This window comes from Heterocephalus glaber, unplaced genomic scaffold, assembly GCF_053883595.1.
Source record: "Heterocephalus glaber isolate CG9 unplaced genomic scaffold, H.glaber_assembly_v1.0 deba00000122, whole genome shotgun sequence".
NCBI classification, from domain to species: Eukaryota; Metazoa; Chordata; class Mammalia; order Rodentia; family Bathyergidae; genus Heterocephalus; species Heterocephalus glaber.
The window spans coordinates 79385526-79406597 of NW_028258138.1; the positions used below are offsets into that span (position 1 = coordinate 79385526).

The window sequence follows — 21072 nt, forward strand, 5'->3', positions numbered from 1 at the left end:
TGCCTGAGAGTACAGCTTTGGTATCACATGGGGGCCACTGGACAGACAGGACTCACTGATTCCAAGTGGGCAAGTTATGGGGCTCCTGGCCAGCCCACTCACTGCTAGCTTACACATTCGGAGAGCCCTGGGCTTGGTAACCACAGCTACTGGGAGGCACAGGTGGGGCTTACCCCATACTGGTGTGTAGTCTGTGTCCTGGCCACCACACCCCTCTGAGCCACCCACAGCTTCCCCACCTGCGTGCTTACAGTAGCTGCCCTAGTCATGGCTGGAATGATCAGATGACTTACCATTTCACAGGCTGCTTCACAAACTGTAAACTGTTCTGGACACCAAAGGATAATGTTGTTAAAGTTGGTGGCTACTAATAGATCCCTTTGGGGCTATTTAATAATCAGGGAAAGTGGCTGCCCCCAAAGCTGGTCCTCCTTACACACACAGAAGCCTTTTCTCTGGCCTGCTGTGCTTGCAGAGTTGTCTTTTGGCACTGCAGAGCACCTTTACCTGGCCTTGCTGTGGGGAGCAGAGCTTCCTCTAAGCCCCAGGGAAGGTGAAGAACCAGCCCTGGCCCTGGCCGCCTGGGCTGACTTGGAAGTCTCCCCTAGGAGTGGCCTGTAAAATCCCCTACTTGCATCCCCAAGATGAGGCTGAGAGGTGTCTCTGGAAGCTCCCAAGCCCAGGCTGTGGTACAGGGGCGAGACCCTTTCTGATGGAGGCCCTGGACACTCTATGGTATCCCCAGCAGGCGATCTTCTCCAGCCTGAGTCACACTCTTCCCCCACAGAATGGCATCCAAGTCCTTGAAACCCTTACCTTCCCAGTACCCCACACATACACACACACAAAGAGGCTTCTCTGCCTGGCTGAGGGATGGGCAGGACCCTGTGATGGGCTGGGGGTATCAAGGAAGGGGATGCCAGCCTGGTCTTGTTGTCAGGGCCCTGCTGTAGCGCTCTGGTGCTCTCCCCCCTCGGCCCCTCGGCATGGCCAGGTTCTGATTTTGGTGCAGTGCAGACTTTCAGCTTAAGGAGACAAATTGATATTCTGTGCCAGCCAAGGGATGGAGCAGCGGCATGGGACGCTCAGGCAGGCAGCTCAGAGGTAGGCAGGGGTGGGGGCCACAGGAGGCAGCTTCCTTTGGAACTGGCTCTGGGGCCACCCCTGGCCCCAGCTGGAGCCAGGTCCTCCACACAGGTGTCCTGAAAGGAAGGTCCTTCCACTCTGGGGGCTTCCCACTCAGAAGGGGACTCCTGGGGGCAGGGCAATGGAAAGGGAGGCTTCAGAAGTCTACAGGGACCCCTCATACCTCACTTTACTCGGAGGGATATGGTCCCACCAGTCTTGAACGAAAGGGGCAGCAAAAGAGTGAGCAGCAGGCTGGGTGGGGGTGGGGGTTCCTTGGAGTCCCTGCACATGGCTGGCTCTGAACTGGTCAAGATGTCCCCATTGATGATGTGGACATGCAAACACTCTGCAGGTGGGCACCTGGCAGCACAGAAGTGGCCCTTTGAGGGGTTCTTCTGCCGGTCCTTGTCCCCTCCCATGCCGGGTGGTGATTTGCAGAGGTGATACTCAGGTGGCAGCCACAGCTCCCTGGGGCTCTGTTCTATTGGCCTGGCAACCACACAGATGCATTTAGGTGTTTTGAGTCTACTCCCCCCCCCCCCCCGCCATGCAACCTTTGCCCCCAGGGCTGGGGTGTCCTGATTAGGGGAGGGGGCGGGGAAACAGCCCCCTCTCAACCTAACAGGTCCACCAGGAAGTAGGGGGCAATACGGGGCCATTTGAGCAAAATCCTCCCCTCAAACCCCACTCCTCACCCCCACTCGGGACCCCTCCCTGGGCTCAGCCTAAACCCTACCCTCTCAGTGCCCTTGACATCCCTCCTGCTTCTGGGGAGCGGGCATATTCCTGGGGCTCTGCTAACTCTGGTTTCTCCCGATACCACGGGAGACATCAGAACCGCAAACACCGCGGGGGCGGCGGCTGGGCGCCCGCCCCCGCGCACCCTGTGGGCCCCTCCTGCCCGCCCTCCCCCACGCTGCCCGCCCCTCCCCCACGCGGTCCGCCGTCCCTCCCCCCTGGGCGCGCTCGGGGCGCCGCTCGGCCCCGCCCCGCCGGCCGCGGATGGTACGGTCTGCAGAGGACCGCGCCGGCGGGCTTGCCACCGCTGCCGCACCGCGACTGGGCTGCCGCCTCGGGCCGTGCGGACCGGCGGCGATTCTCGGAGCCAAGTAAGTACCGGCATCCCCCAGCATGGAAAAATAAAAAATAAAAGCGCCCCACTCCGCTCTCCCTTTCCTCCCTCGCCCCTTTTATCTGGTTGCATTTCATTTGGGTTTCAGTGCCGGTGGTGCGGCGGCGCGGCGTGGGGTGGGGGTGCAGGCTTGTTTATAAGGCGGCCGCTGGGGCTGCATCGCGACCGGAACTGCGCCGCGGGGACCCTCGAGCGGGGTCCTGGGGTGGGACGGGCGCGGCGCTGAGCGGGCCGGGGCGTTGCGATACCAGAGCTCAGGTGGATTCCACGGCTCGGCTGCGAACGCCCCGAGGAGGTTATGCAAGGGCCGGTGGTGGCGGCGGCGCGGCGGGGGCAAGGTTCTCCCTGCGCTTCGTCCCGGGCACAGGAAGAGGACGGAGGGTTCCGCTGCCCACACTGCCCACCTGCCGGGAAGGGGCAGGCGGAGGTCTCCAGCATGGGCTAGGCTGCGGGGTGCCGGGACCTCCGGGTCAGGCGGGCCTGGGCTTGCGGTTCTAGGATGTGTCCCCATGTCCCCTCCATGGCAGGAGGGAGGCAGGAGAGGGTGACCAGGCCATTTTTCAGCGGTCATGCTGGGTGGTGGAGTTGGCACTTTCGCCGAGAAGATCAGTTCTTTGCTGGCCAGGGTGGGCTGAGCACCAGGACACCTACAGGGTCGGAAATGCAGCTTCAGGACCTCCCACGGGGACGGGACAGGCCGGGTAGTGGGGTGGTGGGGTGGTGTTGCTGTGTGCAGCCGCCTCTCCAAGTAGCCCTTTGCACACCAGGGCTGTTTCACCCAGGTGGTATAGGGAGGGGTCTTCGGACAGGCCTGTCCCAATCAGACAAGGATTCTGGGGTGTGTGTGGTAGGCCCCCTCCTCCGGACAGAGGCCCACCAGACTCGACCTTCAGAAGGGTAAGGCCGGCAGAGGGTCTTGGTATGACGCTGCATGCTGGCGCCCAGCACAGAGGGGCTCCCTGGTCTCCTGCATGGCTCTCCAATTCTCTGGGAGGAGGCAGAGCTGACGTTTGGGGCATTTCCAGGAGAGGCAGGCGCCATCCCAAGAAATTCTCCTTTGACGTGTGCAGTAGGAGGGGGCTAGGAGCAAGCGCAGGCCCAGGGGCTGCTGGTAACTTCCCTGAAGGAGCCCTGGGGAGGAGGAGGCTGTGGCTCTGGGGAGTCCTCTGGGGGAGGGGTACCCAGAACAGATGCTGATGGCCCAGATTGTTTAGCCACCTTCACATTCTCAGTCCTGTCCACATCAGGACATATACATGTCCACAGATTCACTCAGATGCACAGATTCAAATATAGCACCAGCAAGTAGTGCATCATATGTGTTGAAGTCATACATATGCAGATGTACAGGATGCCTGTGCCCACAGATGCACCCCAGTGCCTGCAAATATAGCTCATTTTCTAAACACCACGTGCTTACTTGCAGAGTAGGGCATGAACACGAATGTAGTGTGTACACACCTGTGAATCTAACCAGCCCACACATGCCTCCCGGCCTTTCATAGGGGTGCAGAAGGAGTGCCCTGCAGCAGTAGCCACAGGTGCAGGGTGTGCGTGTGTGAAGCTGCCCAGGTGCAAACATGACAGCCAGACTCATGCGGGGCTCCCGGTGCCACTTCCATGCCTGTCCATGCATGGCAGGTACATGGCATGCTGGGATATGCCCACAGGTGAATGTCGGCCACACACTCAAGGGAAGGGCAACAGGCACACAGACGCAGCACCTCTGCAGATGCTGCATGCACACACCCACCGACCAGCTTCCAGGAGCAAAGGTGGCTCTGTGGGTGCTGGCGGGGAGCTGGCCCCTCAGGGGACTGGCAGTAAGACAGAGGGACACTAGATCCCAAATGGCCACCACAGCCTCAGGCAGGCTTGAGGGACAGGCCAGGCCACATTCCAAGGGAGCTGTGATTGGGCTCAGCAAGGCCATCCCAGGTTATTGATGTACTGCAGAGAAGGCTGCCTGGATTTGAAGACAGAGGAGGGCCGGACTCGGGCTGCTGCCCAGATTGGCCCTGCTTACCCCCTTTCTGGCTCCAGGAGGCTGGCCCACCAATATGGGGACTCTGAGAGCGGGGATGTGGGATGCTTCCAGCAACCTCCAAAGTCTTCTCTAGATTGAAGGTCAGAAAAGCTGCCTGTGGCCAATGCTAGATGCACAGGCTAAAATGCTGGTCCCTCTTTTTGCACCTAGTGTCCCCTTACCCAGCTGCAGGTATGGGCCAGTGGATCTAGGGAAATAAAAACCCCACTAGCATCCACCAAGCTCATTGCTTTGCACATCTCCCCTCAGTGGGGCCACCCACAGCCCTGTTATCCCTAGGAGCCAGATGGGAAAGCTATGTCCAGAGATGTGAAGTCCCACACCCAAGGTCACACAGCTGGAAGGCAACAGTGGAAGTAGAAGCCAAGCTGTCAGGGTCCCTGCCTGCTCGCTTAGACTCTGGCATGATGCTGGCTCCCAAGTGCACAAAAAGCAGGCTGAGAACTCGGAGAGGGTCTCCTGTGGGTAAAGGCAGTGCTCTCCCCAGGTAGTGTGGCCAGTCCCAGGTGGCTGGACAGCTCTGTCATCCTTTATGCTGTGCATTGAATGCCACCTAGAAAGCAAGGCCACATGTGGGGACACACACCTGTAATCCCTGCACTCCGGAGGCTGAGGTAGGAGAACTGCAAGTTGGAGCACATCCTGGGCAACCTAATGACTTAGTGTGAACCTGCCTGGAGGAAAAAAAAAAACGGGCCTGAGGATGTAGTTCAATAGGAAAGCCCTGGGTTCAATCCCGAGTACTGGGGACAAAACAAACAGCCAAAGCAGGCATGTGTTCTGAGGTCACTTAGCTGGGCTCATCCATAAGAGGGAAACTGAGGCCTGGCCAGGGGAAAGGATTTGTCCAAGGTCACACCATGCTTTCTGGAGCCTTGGGGGTTCTTGTTAGCCTTCTTAAGTCCCAGGCGGAAAGCAGCATTGTGTGTGTGTGTGGAGGGGGTGGAGGTCCTTGGTTTTCCTCAGGTCAGAAGGATGAATGCCTTGGCCCAGTGTCTCCTGACCAGCTGTGTGCCCTTAGATGAGTTGCTTGAGCTCTCTGCACCTCAGTCTCTTCATCTGTGGCCAGGCTTGCTGGTTCCTGTTCTGCTGTATCCCACTTCTGTTTGAGAACTTTGGACACTGTAGAGGGGTGTACACAAAGATGTGATCAGCATCAGCACCTGGACCTAGAGAAAGGGAGCACCCTGTTGCTGCAGTTGGCAAACTCCAAGGTTGGGGAGAAAGAAAGAAGGGGAATCTGGGCTGGTGGGTCTCAAGCACTAAGGTCTCCTGGTGGGGGCAGGTGTTTGTGCCCTGCCCTGTGGGTCAGGAGGACCTGGGGCTTTGTTTTGCAGGGCGCTCAGGTTTTGAGAGCAGGGTGAGGGAGCTCACAGGTGCTCAGAGCTGGGCTTGATCTGGACATCATGTTGTTCCCTGTGCTGCTACAGATAGGGAACTGAGGTGACCCAGGAAGACAGTGGCACAATGAGATGAAAATTCAGTCTCCCACCCCTCAAATCCAAATGGAGGCCACCTAAAGAAGCTAAGAAGGGTGCTCCAAAGGGACTTCCCTGTCCTACCTGGGTTTCAGGTTCTGAGAACGACCCTCCCAAGCTATATGACCTTGAGAAAAACAACTTCTTCTCTTTTAAGCCTCATTCTTTCCTCTATAACCACACATTTAAAGCAGGACTGCTGGGAAATATTTAAATAATGTGTGTAAAGCAGCTGGTACATAGCAGGTGTAGGGTCAAGCTTGGGGCCCAGAGGGTCCCTGAGGTGCAGAATGAGGCTCCTGTCAGCTGCCCTCAGCTCCCAGCAGGCTGCTGCCAGCTGTCTGGGTGCCTCAAGCACACACCGTTAGTGTGGACAGCTCTCCAGGCCTACCTGGAGCCCACAGAGCAGTGTGGGAGCAGGGGTGCAGCCCACCCTGGCCCTTCCCAAGCCTGGAGTCTTGAGCCTGCAAAGATTCCATGCTCCTTCCCAGTTGGAGACCCAAATCAGGAAGCAGCTGGGAGAAAGCCCCCTGGACAAAGAGTGTCCAGCCTCATCGCTCGTTAAGTGCTGGGAGTGGAGAGAAAGATTCACAGCCCCAGGGTTCATGGCAGTAGGGTGGAGCCTCGGGTCTCTACCTGGACAGTGGGGTGATGGTAGTGTCCCTTCTCGTGATGCTACTGGGTACATGGGGACATAATAGATATGAGGGCCCAGGCCCAGAGTGGGACCCTTGTTTGTGGCACAGCAAATGGAGAGACTGAGACTATGTGGACTGAGGATGGAGAGTGTGAGCTGGTGACCCACCTCTGCTGCTTAGGAGCCCAGTGTCCTTGAGCGTGTTGCTTTGCCTCTTAAAGCCTCTGTTTTGTAATCTGTGAGATGGGAACGTGCTGCCCAGACTGCCCACTGTGGAGAGCTGCTGCATGACAGCTCTGAGAACCTGCCTTCAGGCAGTGTGCCCAGGGCACACTGGTCCCTGGTCTCTTCCTTCGAGGGAGGATGGGAGATGTGGAAGGCCTTCAAACCATTGTGTCAAAGCCAGGAAACCTCCACAGGCTCCGAGAGGTGCAGAGATGTGGCTAAGGCTGGTGGGAGAGAAAGGGCAAGATGGCCAGGGTGTGGGGGGCAGGGCTGGGGTTCCCAGAAATGGGGGAGAAAGCCTTGGTTGAGGGTCAGGCAGCTGGGTCCTCCTACCCCAGGCCCCACCTGGTCACTGGGCAAGCCCTAGTGAGCTGGTGCCGAGTGGTCTCAAGCTGTCTCTTTTTATGGGAGGCTTCCTTGGCAACAGCAGCAATCCCACCAGTCGCCCTTGGGGCGAAAGTGGCTGAGATACTGTGGCTCTGATGGTTTAACAAAGAAAGTGACCACAGGTGAACTTCCATTTTGTTTTTCAGTGGCTGCGGTAACAAAATACCACAAACTGGATGGCTTAAAACAACAGAATTTCAGCATCCCTCTTTCTGGGAGGGCAGAAGTCTGAAATCAGGGCTCTGCAGGATTGGTTCCTCCTGGAGGCTTTAGGGAGAATCTGACCTGGCTTCTGGCTTCTCGTATCCCTTGGCCTGTGAACAGATCCCTCCATCCCTTCCCCATCTTCACAGGACCTTCTTTTTCCCTGTGTCTCCTTGTGTCTTCTCATGAGGACACTGGTCATTGGATTTAGGACCCACCCTAAATTCAAGGAGCTTTTGTCTGCAGAGTCTTAATTAATTGCATCTGCAAAGACTTTGTTTCCAAGTAAAGTCACCTTCTAAGGTTCCAGGGGGATGTGAATGTTGGAGGGGACCCTGTCCAACACACTGCAGTCTCTGGGAATTATTGAGTGTTCGCTGTAAGACCTTTGTGCAGTGTCTCATTTTCCCTCACTCTGGTCCGTTTTTTAGGTAAGGAAGCCAAGGGCTGGGGAGGTTAAGAATGCGCTGAGTCACACAGCCAGCAATGGGTAGAGCTGGGGTTTGAACTGTTCTTGCCTGTGTAGAGCTTTATAGGGATGCCCAGAGACCTGCTGGGCCTGTAGCCAGGAACCCAAGAGCAGGAACTCTAGCCAACCCATGGAGACACCGGGGACCTACAGGGACTCTGAGTCCCCGGGAGGAGAACTGGAGACATTGAGGGGCTTGGAGGTGTGAGAGTGACCCACCCTGGCCTCAGGAGACCAACACTTAGCAGAGGACTGAGAGCCACACTCCTGTTGTTGTTGTTTTGTTTTTGTGCTACTGGAGATAATTGACTGTAATGCTTTCACACTGAGCTACATCCTCAGCCCTTTTTTTTTTTTTTTTTGGTACTGGGGATCGAACTCCGGACTTTGAGCTTGCAAGGCAGGTGGTAGAACCACTGAGCTAAATCCCTGGCCCCCCTCAGCCCATTTTTTATATTTTTATCTTGAGACACGGTCTCGCTAAGTTGTTCAGGCTGGAGTGAAACTTTTGAGCCTCGCATCTCAGCATCCCTCAATAATGGTATTACAGGCCAGCACCACTACTCCAAGTGTCCTACCTCCTTGTGAGAGTATCCCTAAGTTTCCCCAGGCCACCCTTGAACTCAGAATCCTCCTACCTCCCAAGTAGCTGGGACACAGGTGTATGACACCACACACCGCAACCACAAAAACTTCTTGAGAATTTCTTTAGTTAGGCATGTTGGCACATGCCTATAATCCCAGCACTCTGGGAAACTGAGGCAGGAGGATCACAAGTTCAACCTGGGCAACTTGGCAACTTAGTAAGAAGTCTCCAAAACCAAAAATGTTGGGAATGAGTACCTCAAAAAAAAAAAAAAATCTCTGACTGTCTTCACATGGAGAAGGGAATCAACAATACTACCTTGGAGGGTTATTGCCCAGTACCAAAATGCTAATCCTAATTGACATTATTAACAGATAAAACATACCCTTGAGCATTTTACATTTTTTGAAGTTGATATGTGGGAGGGTAATTGCTTATTCCAAACCTCATCCTAATGAGTGGCTCTCCTGTTCAGTAGACTTGTGTGGCTAAATCAGTGACTTAACCTCAGTTTGTTCCTCCATAAAATGGGGACAGCCCAGTCTTCTAGGCTGTCCTGAGGCACAGGGGATCAAGTAAAGCCTTGGCTCAGAGGACAGTCCAGGGAAAGGCTCCTAGGATGTGTCCTCACCGGTGTCATGGGGCTGTACAGGTTCTGTGCCACTTTACATGGGGGACTTGAGCATCTAGGAACTTTCTGTCTGCAGGAGGGGGTCCTGGAGCCCATTTCCTGAAGATACCAAGGGTTGGCTGTACACTGTTCTTTGTTGTGTGAAGATGTGGTGAAGGAATGCAAAGAAAGCACTTGGCTCAGGACCAGAGATCAATGTTAAGGTGGCCTCCTTTCATGGCATCAAAGAGACTTGAATTTAAATCCTAACTGGTGTTTACTGCTGTGTGACCTTGGCCAGGAGCTTTGCCCTCTGAGCTCAGCATCCTGATATGTTGGAGAGTTGGAGAGACTTGCTTCATAAAATCGGTGGCCTCAGCTGACAGGAAGTCATGTCAGATGAGGCACTGAGCATGCCACATATCTGAGACAGTCGGAGCTTTTGTCTTGCTTCTGTCCATCTTGAAGATATACCCCAAATGCTGATCTAGAAGGGTGGCTTGAGCTTGGCACACACATGCAGCCCTGCTCTTCTACCTGGGTGCTGTCTTGGGTTGGTAGAGCCCGTGGGAAGAAGCCATACATGGACGACCCCATTTTGGATACGAGCATCATTGGGACTCTGAAGAAGTTCACCTCCGAAGGCAGTTGTTCACAGTGTTGTGGCTTTTCTACACTGTCTGGCGCTGCTCACAGGCTGTGTCTGGCTGCCCCAGGGGATGAGCTTGGTTCAGCCACCTCCCTCAAATCCTGGCTCCCTGGGCTGGAGCTGTGGAGGAGTGGAGTCCTGGGCTGCCTGAGACCTCCAGCCAGGAGGAGGGTCAGAAGCCAAGGCTCTGGGCTCTGCTTCCTGAGCCCTGTCGAGCTTTGTCACCTGTGCCCATGATCAGAGCACAGGATGGCTTAGCAGTGATGTAGACAGAGGTTAGGGACAAGGCTGCCTAGGGTCAAATCTAAGGACGGGCCACCGACCAGCTGCATGTCCCCAGTCTCTTAAGTTCTGGTCCTCCCAACCAGAACAAAGGCATGGCACTAGAGTGACAGTGCCTGTGCTGTCCAGGTGCTGTGACAGGACAGCATGGTGTGAATTCCAGGATGAGCACTTTGACAGCTCTAAAACAGGTGCCACTCACAACTAACACCATGAAGCAGTGGGGCCAGTGTGCCCCTGTCCCCTTCAGTGTGGGCAATGCGGGGATGCATCTTATCATCCATGCAACTCAGAGTCAGCAGCATATGCTGAATAATGTAAAACTCAGACAGGGGTTAGAAGAGGAGCACCAGGCTGGGGCACAGCCAGGTCCCCTGGGAGGCTCCCCAGCTCAATGATGGAGGCTTCTCTCTGAAACAGTAGCCATGAGAATCCGCACCTCTCAGAGCCCGTGTATGTGTATGTGCCCAGCAGAGTGCCCATGTGCAGTATGTGTTTAATAAGTGACCACAATACTGGGAAAAATGGAAAGCACACACTGTGGGATTTCCATTGCTTCCCTACTACTTCTTTGTTGTGTGACCCACTGCAAATTTCTTAACTTCTGTGTGCCTTCATCTTACTATGGGAAAACAATGGGAACAACAAAATGTATCCAAATCATAGAATTGTGAGGCTTAAGTCAAATGACAATGCTTACGATAATGCTTGGCAGCAATGTAAGCAGTTATTATTTGATGAACTTATAATGAATTTCTTTTAGTCAATAAATGGTAGTTAAAATGAACACTAGGCTTCACAAAATAGTAGCAAAAAAAAAAGTTGTAGTCACTTTATGGCAAGAGCAGCTGAGGCCCAAGATGCCCAAGGTCACACACAGGTGGCACTCACAGACCCCAGCACCTAGACACTGGCCCCATGTCGCCTCCCCCAGTGTCAGCCCAGCATTCTGTGGAGAAGGGAGTTCTACCATTAGAGGAGGGAAGAAGTCACAGCCACATGTAGCATCAGCTGGGCTGGAGCACCATGGAGGAACTGGAGCTCTCACCAGCATAGTTTCCATCTCCTGCACATTTCTGCCTGTTCCCCTCATGCGAGAGGAAGTAAGTGGCTGAGCCGGGCTTCCCACTCTGCCCACCACTGCCCAAGGTCAGCAGAGCCTGCCAGCCACCCTGCTGGCCCAGCAGCCGGTGCTCTCCTGGCCTTGTGGTAGCTTCTCAGTCATTACTGCAGAGTTGACACAGCAAAACTCCTTTCTGGAGAGAGCAGAAGGCCTGGGTAGGCAGCTGGTCCAGCCCCCGGGCAGTATGAATGCCACACAGTGGGTTGGAGGCAGGGCAGCAGAGACCTAGGTGCATCCCAACCTCAACAAACATTCCAAGTGACCTTGGATGCATCACAGGTCACAGCCTCTTGCTATGCATCAATGTTCCATCTTAGAAACAAGGGTTCTGGAGCCAGGTGGGTGCCCTGTGACTGTAAGGGTCTGAAGTTTGAAGTTACCCATCAAGATCACAGGGAAGGGTGAGGTGGAGAAGGAGCTCATGTCCCTGAATGGAGTGCACATTGTGCTGTGGATCTTGGGTCAGGTGCTAAAGGGCAAGTAAAAGGCAGCACTCAGGAGAAAGGGGCAGAAGGAGGAAGCAGGGTGGGAGGAGCTAAGAAGCATGGACCTTCTGCCTGAGTCTCACCTATCCATGGGGGTCTCTGGAGCATGACCTGTACCCTAGAATTTCCCGTGCCTTATAGCACCAAGAAAGCTGGGGTTTGTACCCCATATGAGACAGTCCTGGGCCGTGGCTGCCCTCAGAGCAGAGTGGTTTGTCACCTGCTGGACAATGGCTCTGTCCGCTAGCAGGTGTTCAGGGCAAGCAGCGTCCAGGAGCTGCAATAGGCCTGCAGCTGGGGTGTGCAAGCTGCGGGCAGGTGAGGGGACTGGGCAGGGTGGACATGGGCCAGTCTTTCGTGGGTATTTGGGACACAGAGATCGGTGGGGACCAGTCTCTTCCTAATAAGTACCTGAAGGCAGGAGATCAAGAGCTCTTCAGGCCACTTCTGAATGTATCACCTTACATGACTCAGTTCAGATGAAATTGAGGCCTTTTTCTTCATCCCACCCCAGCCAATTCAGGGTTCTGAGCTCAGAGCATCTTGAAGTAGAGGTAGAACCAAACCCACAAAACCAGTTTGGCTGCACACTTGGTATGGGCTAGGCCATGTGCCGGCTCCTCCTACAGCCCAGGGATGAATCAGATCCAGAGGTGATTCTTACAGGGGAATCAAGGCTGCCCCAGCTATGAGGTGGCAGAAGATAGCAGGGCCCTAGCTGCCTTGGCCTCCCCAGTCAGTAGTTGGATATCATCTGTAAACTGGGCCAGGGCTGAGGAGTGCGTGGCCTGGGCCACTCCCACGCTCAGTGGACAGTGTAAGATGAAATCAGGTGTGGCTCAGTATGGGGCCACTGGAGCCCAGCCCTGTGTCTAGGCATTTCGCCATCCTCTCGGAGACTTGTATCTGCCTCAGTGGCCTCAGGAAAGGGACTTCTGAGCAGAATATGTACCCCAGCTTCCCTGTTCCTGGGTGCTTGCAGGGGGACTGCAGGTAGCTGGAGATGATTGCCAGTGCTCACCTCCCAAGCCTGCACAGCCTCTGAGCACCCTGTAACAGTCACAAGAGTGTCCTCCTTGTGCACAAAGACCTCTCCTTTTGCTGCTGCCTTGGCCCTGTGTCCAGGTGAGAAGTAGTTTCTGAGGTGTAAAGTAGTTTATCCAGGCTCTCACAGAGAGGAAGGTTAGAGTTGAGGACCTAGGCAGCCTGGGTTCCAAACCCCAGTTCCTCCTCATCTTCCTGTGTGTCCTTGGCCCAGGGGAGACTGAGGCCAGAGCTGACCGAGTTGGCAGAGGTTGCAGAGTGGAGCCCGGAACACTCTGTCCATGGTACCACCCACCTCCCCGGACTTCAGGAACAGAGACAGGAAGAGGGGGGCTCCTATCCAGGTATCCCCACACAGCTGCACCAGGGCACAGCCACAAGGGCAGGGTACCCTGAGGCTGACTCCTTGGCAGCCACAGGCCTGGGCCTCAGGAATTGGCCATATCCTTGGTCATCCTTTCCCCCTAAAAGACACTAATGACCTTGGAAGGATTGGCTACACTGGGGCTGCCTTTTGGGAAGAGGCACTTCATTTCTTGAGCATCTGCCGGAGCCCTTGGAGGGAACTGTGGCCCAGACCTCAGCAGCATGGGTGCCGAGCTGCAATCCCCTGAGCGAGGGACCATTCCTCTCTGAGCACCTATGTTTTCATCTCTGTGGTGGTGGATGATTGTGGCCATGGTGGAGGTTATTGGGATTGGAGAAAGGGCTGTGCACAGCCCCTGCCAGGGCTATCTTGTCACCTCAGCTGGCAGCATGTAGCCCTCATGTCTTTTTCTCACTTTGGGTCCTCAGGCTCAGCCATTGCCTCAGTCACACAGCAGGTTAACAGCAGAGGGTGAGTGGGTGCTGGCCAGCCACTGTCCTGGGAGGGCTCATTGTAGTCATTATGGGGCCTGAGAGGGAAGAAGAAACACCGCGCAGAGTTTTTTCTGCCAAGGAGACAAATTCCCAGATGCAGAATTATAACAACTTTAAGGAAAGAGACAACACAAAGAAGTCGTGAAGGGCAGCCCCTAGAGCTGGGGGCCTGGGGTGACCCCCAGCATTTCCTCCCTGTGTGACCAGGAACAAGTGACTTGACCCCTGAGTGCCTCAGTCTCACTGGGGAAGGTGAATATGAGCATCAATCTCAGTCCGTTTGTGCACACATGGATCTTTGACAGTGCCTGACACTCTAAGAAGCATCTCTGTGGAATTGGAGTGAGGAGGGGCATCCTGAATCTTGCGCCAGCCTTCTCTGGGCCCTCATTGGCATTGTGTGTGTTGCGTTTGACCCCACTGACTGGAATACTGCTGCTGGATGAGCACCTGTAGGGTAGGTGAAAGGATAGCTTTCCATGCTGGCCCACATCCTCTCCTGACCCCTCACTCACCTGTTCCCAGGTGGCCAGAAGGAGCCTTTGCACCATGTTGGATTCTGTCCCTGTTTCAAATGCCACAGGTGTCTTGTGGGACACAGACCCAGAAACTCCTCCCCACAGCCTATAGCCTTCCAGGGTTGGCCACATACACTAGGCCCCTATATCCATGGTTCTCCAGCTTCCTACCCACCTCCATTCTTCAAACGTGGCAGCTTCTTTCCTGTCCCAGGCCCTTAGCAAGTGCTGTTTTTCTGTTGAGAAGACTGTCTTCTGTGACTCTGTATGATAGGTTTGTTCTCATTGGGGCTCTCCCTGATCTATGTGAAGAGCTTCTCCACTCCGCCCAGTGTTCCCAGTCATGGCCCCCATGTTCCACTGGCATTTACCACACTGGGTGATGTTCTCTGTGTCTATTCCCTTCTGTGTCACGTGCTCCGTCAGTTGCTGAGGACAGGAAGCTTGTCTGCCTTACTCACTGTTGTACTCAGGAGCCTAGGCCAGGTGGGGCCCAGCAGATGTCCGTGGAATGAGTGAGTGAAGGAAGAAACACATGAGGAGCTGGCCAGCTCTGGACAGGTGGCCCGGAAGGGACACAAACCTGCTCTGCTCTCCGGGGGCATGTGGTGGTGCAGAGGAGAAGGTGTCATCCTAGAAAGTGTCCTCTCAAGCTGTGCAGCTCAGCCTTGGCTGTTCAGGTTCTGTCTGGTGTCTGTGCGGCTTGAAAGGGTGATGGTCTCCTCTTCCCTCAGCCTCACACTGAGGCAGGGTCTGCAAGGTAGCGGAGAGATGAGAGTGGAGCGGATGCTCAGGGTGGAGGATAAGGGTAGGGTTTCATCCTGCAGGCCATGTTCTGAGCTGAGGAGGGCACATCTGCGCTCCGCCAGCACCAGCTAGTGCAGGACCTGCTGGGCTGGGGCCCTGCAGGAAGAGCACTCTGCTGTCCTGATCCTTGGTAAATTGGGTTTTGTCACATTGTTTGTGCCACCACTGTGTACTTTCAAGCTTGAAAGAGCCCTTAATGATGGGTTTGGAGACCAGGCCTTAATAGAAGGAAATTTCTACTCATTAGGCCCAAATGGGCTGAGCTCCGGGAAGAGCTGGTACCTGTTGCCTGTGGCTCACCTGCCACCTGCCAAAGCCCCCAGCCTTCTCCCAGAACAGAGCACGTCACGGAGATAATTGCTGGGTTTGTGGCTCACCAAGCAGCCAGAAAAGGAGCCAGGCAGCAACTGCTTGGAAAACCCTATTTTCCTTTTTTAACTGCAACCATTTGAATGACAAAAATAATGCCTACTTGTTGAAAGTACTTGTCAAAAGTACAGAAGGATCTGCCACAAAGAAATAATGGTCTCTCTTCACAACCCCCCTACTGAGCAAGCACTGTTGATAGCCTGTTTTGTCCATTCTGGGGTGCCCCTTTCCCCACATTTAACACCTCTGAAGTCTGGGCAAGGCCTGTGATGATAACACATAGAGCTTTGCTGGAAGGCCTGGTCCTTTCTGTACTGTGAAACCCACGGCTGGGCCTGCATCAGCTGAGATTTGATGAAATATGGTGCTTGTGGTTCCTTTCTCTGGCTTCTTCTGTCCCATATTGGCAGATACTAGTTTAGAGGGCTTTTGTTTCTCTCTTCTTTTTTTTTTCAGTACTGGGGATCAAACCATCAAACCTAGGGGCGCTATAGCATTGTGCTACATCCCCAGTGTTTTGTATTTTTTATGTTGAGGCAGTCTTATAAAGTTACCCTGGTAGGACCTGAACTTTGAATCCTCCTGCTTCAGCCTCCCTCGAGGATGGGATTACAGGCCTGCAACTTGGCCCCTTGCTTTCTCTCTGTTAATGGGGTCACTGTGTACATACTTTATTTTATCATTTAGCAGTGTCCCTCAGCCAGGATTCCTGGCCGATCAGCACTGTTTGATTGAGAAGCAGCAGAGGCAAGTACAGATGGTAAGAACTTTGGAGCTGCCAGACGTGCCAATCACTGCCCCTTGTGGGTGCCCACTCTGCACCCTGTGATGAGATTGAGGAGCCAGTACTCATGCATGTCCATCACTGGTGGCCACTGGGTGGAGCCTGGGTCAGAGTTTCCCTGAGGATGGCGGCCATCATGAACCATCAGTGCCCCCTGACCAACCAAGAGACCCTGGCACCAGAGCAATGGCAGAAAGTCAGAGCTCAAATAAAAACATTGTATGCAAAAGGTCAGCTTTTACAGCCAGGCACAAACAAGGGGAGGAGGTAAAGTGAAGACACAGCTCAAAGGTCAAAAGAGAAAGCAGAAAGGCAAAACACGCACATCTGAACAGACACATCCCCACCCCCGAAGCAAATAGTCTACAGTTTGAACAACTGAACAAAATAGAGGAGAAAGTCATAAAGAGGTGATGGTGATCGGCCACCCCTAGTTCAGGCCCTGTGGGTGCAGGAGGCCTGGGCGCTGCATGTGCCTGTGGGTTGTACCCTCCTGCACCCGCCCTTTAGTGATTTGGAAGCCTGCAGGGGCAGACCCTGTTCTCAGTGCCCCACAGGACTTAGCAACTTGCCGTTGCCCTCAACAGCCAGATAAGGAAACCGAGGCTCACTGACCTATAGTGACTTGCACAGGGGCAGCCAGCCACCAAGCTGGCTCCAGAGACCCCAGCTTGACCATGGAGTCAGCAGCATTTGGTGCCAGACAGTAACTGCAAGCCAATTAGGCTGGGAGGCCCTGGCCCATGATGGGGCTGTCAGAGAACACACTCAGGAGTGGAAGGATAAGGAGCCCTAGCCAGCTGGACAGAAGGCAGTGCGGTGGGAGGCACTCAGCAGGATGTGGGCTGCTCCAGCACCACAGCACAGAGTGCACCAGGAGGGGTGGGAGCACCGGAGAGTCGTGCCTGGGATGCGCTTCAGCTGCAGAGTAATGTCACAAGATCGGCCTTTCAGGAAGGCCCAGTGGCCACAGTGAGGAGGAGTCAGAGGCACAGGCTGGAGTCCCAGATGCAGATGGATGAGGGCAGACCTTCCGTGGAGGGCAGGCTCCCGAGGCAGGGCTGGGGGATCCAGGGCCTTGGGACTTTGGGAAGGAGGGAGAGGAGAGGCTCCAGTGAGACCTGATCTGCTGTGGCTGTTTGTTCAGAAAGGGACAGGGATGGAGGAAACAGGCTGGGGAGAAGCATGGCTCCCATCCTGGGAAAGGCCTGCCAAGCTCTGTAAGGGGAGGCCAGCAGAGTTGGGCAGGACCCACTGGCAGAAGGCCTGTGAATGACTACCCTTAGCAAAGGGACAGAGAGCACCACCCACTCTGCAGGTACTAGTTGAGGGCCAACTGTGCACCAGGCCCTGAGGACACCACAGTGCATGCGGCAGACCTGCTCCTTGCTCTGTGGGCTAGTGTTCCAGTGGGAGGGGACAGATAAATGAGGAGAAGTAGGTGGCTTGTCAAAGAAGCCTTAGTGTGCAGAGGAACTGAACAGAGGAAGGGGGCAGGAGAGGGATGCTTGAGTGAGGGAGGGCTTCCTGGAGATGATGGCCATAGGAGAGCTTGTGCATGGCTGCCTGGGGAGATGGTTTCTAGCAGGAGGAGCAGCCTGTGCTAAGGCCCTGAAGTGGCCGTACACTCAACCAGTTCAAGAACAGTGAGAGACTGTGGAGTGGAAGGGACTGAGCAAGGCAAAGGGGAGAAGATGACTCTGAGTGCAAACGGAGGCGGAGGGTCAAGATCACACAGGATCTTGCAGGGACTTTGGCTCTTACTGGAGAAGAACAGAAGCCACAGGAATGTTTGTTCCCAGAAGAAGAGGGATTGATTTGCCTCTGGCTGTGTGTGGAAAACACACAGGTGGGGCCAGGTGAGAGGCAGGGAGACCAGGGAGGCTTCTGGGATGAACATGATGACAGACGGGTTGTGAGATGCGGTTACAGTCTAGATATGTTTGAAGGTACAGCAGGGAGGGTGTGTTGGTGGATATTTGAGGAGGTGATTTGATTACAGAATTGAAGAGCCAGGTGGGCTCAGCACTGAGCACATTGTCTAGAACCTGATAAGCACTCAGTACGCATTCGGCAAGAGGGCAAGTGGAGGGGTAGATGGGGGTTGGTGGAGGGAAAGAGAGAGGGAGAGATGAAGAGGTAGGCAGGTGAGTGGATGGATGAATGGATGGATGGAAGGAAATAGATGGATGGGAGGTAGACAGGCATATGTGTAAATTGGTGTGTACATGGATAGAGGAATAGATAGAAGCAGGGAGGCAGGGAGAGAAAAAAGCAGACAGACCTAGGGTGCCAGGCTAAGATTCTGAAATTTTTCTCAGAGGCAGTGGGAGCCACTTTATGTGCTTGGGCACGGCCAAGACGGCGTGGTCACAGTTGGAGATGCTTTCAGATGGCACCTGGCACATACCCCCTGTCCCCTATGGACACTGATGGCCAGTTTGCTCTGTTTTCCTTCTGTCTCCATTATTTATTCATCAACAAGGTTTCACTGAGCACTTACTCTGAGCTGAGGGCATTGGGACAGGGTGTACATAAAGCAGGCATGGTCGTCATCCAGAATTCTGTGGGCTTCATGCTGAGACAGGGGCCGCTGTTGTCCTTCCCAGGGGGCTTAGCTTCCTGCAGCCCTAGTGGAGCTGACCAGGAGACCCAGAGAGCCTCAGGACAGCCTCCACATGGGGACCCAGCACAGTTACACCCCAGCTCGTGGGCTGCTGGGCCCTGCAGGCGTTAGGCCGTGAGTTGGGGCTGGAGGTGCAGAGAGCAGCCTGGGTGTGAGGGGAGAGGACAGTGGGGACCTGGCGATGAGCCGTATAGCCTGAACTGGGGCATGAGGCTGGCTGAGCAGGTAGAATGATTGTGGGGTGAAGTAGGGGAGATGCCAAGAGCACCCCAGAATCTTCACATTCATGTGGATCCTTCCTGCTGTCCTTTTGGGAGACCCAATTGTTCTTCAAGGTCACAACATAAGCACAGCAGAGACACGCGCCAGCCCATGGCTCTCTCCCAGAGTGGCATCTTTCTGCCTTCTTTCACACTTCCCTTTGGGGAAGAGGGGTCGGGCACAGCTCTAGGTATCCAGCCCTGGGCTGAGAGCTGATGCCAGGCTTGGCCTTTGAGCCATCCAGGAGGTGGCTCCGGGGACTGCCCAGGCCGGAGAGGGGGCGACCAGTAGTTTCCTTTTAGGGCCTTTGTGAGAAGCCACCTGGAGGCCAGCCAATGGGTCTTTTCCACCACCATGGAAATTTCCAACAACAGAATTATTAAAACTCCCAGGGCCCTTCTGCTGCCCCACTTGGTTATGAAAAACAACTCCTTGGTGGCCAGGCAGGGGACAGAGCAGCCGAGAGCCCAGCACTGAACTTGCCGAGAATTCTCCAGTGAGAGACTCCCAAGTAGATTGCTAATCAGACCCCAGGGAACCTGGCTTGGAAATCTGGCTGCCTCTTGGGAAGGGATTTCCAGCTGCCAGGGCCAGGAGCCAGGGTGGCTGCCAGCTCCCAGTGCTTGGACAGGGTGGGTCTGGGCCTTATGGGGCCAGGCATCAGCACTTGAAAAGTGTTGGTTAGTAGTTAAAGAGATGTGCAGCTAGATGGGTAGCAAGGACTGGAGGAGGAAGGAGGAAGGAGGAGGAGGAAGGCACACCGGTAAGATAGGTTGACTGGGAATTATGCCTGCTGTGTGACCGTGGTTAGTCACGCAGTTCTGCTGCCATCTGTAAGATGCGAACGATTATCTCCACCATACACAGTGGTGGGCAACGAGACCTGATGCCCCTGGCTTCATAATGACAGCATCATTTATTACCCGCTGTGGGACTGGGTGGGAGAGAAGGCATGTGAGCTACAGAGACCGACCCAAATCATTCTCTGGCACTCTTGTCCTGCCACCATGAGCTGTGTGTTGAGCAACTTCACCTCAGGGCCTCAGTTTCCCCATCCACAAAACAGGTGATTAGTCAGGTTCCCACAGGATGAGCATTGTTTTTCCTAGCATGGACCCCCTGCTCTGACCTGGAGGCCAGGGTGGCCAAGAGAGGCCTGTCCCTCACTGTGTGTGCTGGGGGCTCTGCTGAGGTGCCCCTAGGCAAGCAGAGTGCAGCTGCCTGGAGCACAGTTGTGGAGTCAGGGTAGGGCCAGCTGAGAAGCTTCAGTTGATGCAGAAGCCTCAGGAGACCCAGCAGAGGTGCGGTGGGGACACAGATCGGGGCATGGCCACCACACCTGAGGGGCAGCTTTATGCACTGCCAGTCTCCACCTCCCTCACCCCCCCACCTAGACAGGCAAAGGCTGTGCTAGGCTGCTCCTCCCTGCCTGGGTGGGACCCTCTCTGCCTGCACAGGGCACAACAGTCAGTGATAGAGCCATCCCGGTCCTGGGTGTTATATTGCCCTTGCTGAGCGGCCTCAGGCTTCACCCCTGTATGGGCACAGCAGTAGAGCCACCATCAGGCTGGGTGTGGGGTGTCATGAAACCACAAGGGTTGCCTGTCTGGCGCCAGCCTTTCTTCCAGCCTGCACTGTGTGCTAAGGCCCTGTGGAGTGCTGGCCTCAAAAGAGAGTGGAGTTTGATGGCAAACCAACCAAGCATCTGGGGATCCACTCACCCCAGCTTGCCCGCAGCAGTCCTGGTTTCAACACAGAAAGTCCTGCATCCAAAGAATTTTTCGTGCCAGGAGAACAGACCCCCCAGTACAGCCTCCATCCTCACGGGGTGGGAGGGTAAAAAAAAGTTGATGAAAAAAAAAGTTGATGTTTAATATGCATCATAGTTGTTAGTGTTGTTTAAAGAATAGCACAGTGTTCTTTTTTTTTTTTTCCTTAAATTCTTTTATTGGTACATTTTAGGTATACAATACATTTACATTTCTCACTGGGTGTTTGTACCCATAGATGATGTACCCTGGTTCTTATTTTTTTCCCCATTACCTGTGTGCCCTTCACCCCCTCCACCCTTCCCTATTTACATAGACATCATTTCCATTTTTTTTTTCTTTTCTCATAATTTTTCCTTTCCCTTCTTTCCTTTAGCACAGGGTTCTTTTTGATGGAGTGGTCAGGGCAGGCCTCTCCAAGGAGGTGACAGTTGAAGAGGGACCTTGTGGGGGTGAGGGAATGAGACATATGGACATGAAGCAAGGGAGACAGCAAACAAAAGCTGCAATGTGGAAATGTGCCACTGTGCTGGAGGGATGAGAAGGGAAGGCCACTTGGACTGATTGGGACTCCTCTCTGAGAGCAAGTGA

General features: G+C 54.6%; 1 protein-coding gene across 23 annotated transcripts in view; it reads left to right on the top strand.

The window, feature by feature from the left end:
- Atp2b2 (ATPase plasma membrane Ca2+ transporting 2) overlaps positions 1–21072 on the top strand; it is a 355181-nt gene that overhangs the window by 191633 nt on the left and 142476 nt on the right. For 21 of the 23 annotated variants that reach the window (XM_087217052.1, XM_087217160.1, XM_087217090.1 and 18 more), the window contains exon 1: positions 2109–2237. The exons of the other annotated variants lie outside the window; for them this stretch is intronic. The gene's annotated coding sequence lies outside the window, so the exon portion shown is untranslated. Of the gene's footprint in view, positions 1–2108; positions 2238–21072 lie in introns of those variants that run through there. 23 annotated transcript variants of the gene reach the window in all.